Source organism: Tarenaya hassleriana, unplaced genomic scaffold (assembly GCF_000463585.1).
Source record: "Tarenaya hassleriana unplaced genomic scaffold, ASM46358v1 Cleome463, whole genome shotgun sequence".
Lineage (NCBI taxonomy): Eukaryota > Viridiplantae > Streptophyta > Magnoliopsida > Brassicales > Cleomaceae > Tarenaya > Tarenaya hassleriana.
In genome coordinates this window covers 53,800-55,804 of record NW_010967330.1, presented here as the reverse complement: position 1 = coordinate 55,804, position 2,005 = coordinate 53,800, and positions in this window count along the sequence as shown.

Genomic DNA, 2,005 nt, shown 5'->3' with positions numbered 1-2,005 from the left:
GCCACAGTGGAACGGCGTGTCTGAACGGAGGAACCGAACACTGTTAGACATGGTTCGTTCTATGATGAGTCAGACAGATCTTCCGAAGTCCTTCTGGAGCTATGCTTTAGAGACTGCCGCGTACCTGCTGAACAGGAGTCCAACGAAGTCGGCTGAAACGACACCATATGAGATATGGACAGGGAAGCGTCCCGCGTTATCGTTTGTCAGAATTTGGGGTTGCGACGCTTACGTGAAGCGTCAGATGACTGATAAGTTATCCTCCAAATCTGATAAGTGTTTATTTGTAGGCTACCCTAAGGAAACTAAGGGTTACTACTTCTATATTTCGACAGAGAACAAGGTGTTCATTGCCAGGAATGCGACTTTTATGGAACGAGAGTTCGTCTCCAAAAGAGTCAGTGGGAGTCGGGTCGAACTTGAGGAAGTTTGGGAGCAGCAAGTAGACGCTGAGCCGAGTGAGCAAGTTGAAGACATTCAACCTGTTTCACTGCCGGTTGTGACTCAACCTTCAACGAGTGAACCTCGGAGATCAGGTAGGATTCGCCAAGAGCCTGTGAGATACGGATTTCTCGTGACTGGGAATGAGGAGCTCATGTTATTGGAACATGATGAGCCTACCGCATACCCAGAGGCTATGGCGAGTCCGGATTCCAAGAAATGGCATGAGGCTATGAAGTCCGAGATGCAATCCATGTCAGACAACCAAGTATGGACTCTGGTTGATGCATCTGAAGGGATAAAACCCATCGGATGCAAGTGGATCTTCAAGAAGAAGACCGACATGGATGGCAACGTGCGCACGTATAAGGCACGACTTGTGGCGAAAGGATTCCGTCAGATTCATGGTATTGACTATGATGAGACCTTTTCGCCCGTAGTTATGCTGAAATCCATCAGGATCCTGCTTGCCATAGCCGCATATTATGACTATGAGATATGGTAAATGGATGTCAAGTCCGCGTTCCTTAACGGGAACTTGACCGAGGATGTGTACATGACACAACACGAAGGTTTTGTCGATCCAAGGAACCCGAGGATGGTGTGCAAGGTTCAGAGGTCCATTTATGGATTGAAGCAGGATTCAAGGAGCTGGAACCTTTGCTTTGAGAGACATCAAAAGGTTTGGTTTCTCACAAAACAAAGACGAGCCATGTGTTTACAAGAAGGCTAGTGGGAGCACAGTAGTATTTCTAGTGTTGTACGTGGATGACATTCTCCTTATAGGGAATGACGTTTCTACCTTGGAAGACGTGAAGTCTTGGCTAGGAATGCAGTTTTCTATGAAGGACCTGGGAGAAGCGGCCTACATTTTAGGCATAAAGATCTATAGAGATAGATCAAGGCGACTTCTAGGATTGAGTCAGAGTACCTACGTCGATAAGGTCTTGAGACGGTTCATGATGCAAGATTCCAAGAAAGGAACCTTACCGATGAGCAGTGGCACAGGTCTCTGCAGGAGTCAGTCTCCTACGACACCTGATGAGCGAGAACGCATGGACCGGATTCCATATGCTTCGGCAATTGGATCCATCATGTATGCCATGCTTTGTACTCGACCGGATGTATCCTACGCGTTGAGCATTACGAGTAGATATCAGTCAGATCCAGGTGAGTCGCACTGGATCGCCGTCAAGAACATCCTGAAGTACTTGAGAAGGACTAAGGATGTGTTCTTGGTATACGGTGGGTCGGAGGACGAGCTCGCTGTAAAGGGTTACACCGATGCTAGTTTCCAGTCAAACCCGGATGACTACAGATCGCAGTCTGGCTATGTTTTCTGCTTGAACGGAGGCGCTGTTAGCTGGAAGAGTTCCAAGCAGGCGACCGTTGCAGATTCTACTACAGAAGCTGAGTATATTGCAGCGTCGGACGCAGCAAAGGAAGCTGTTTGGATCAGAAAGTTTGTTGGAGACTTGGGTGTCATTCCTAGTGCTGATAGCCCCATTGCTCTGTATTGTGACAATAATGAGCGATCGCACAAGCGAAAGAACTCAGATCTCAT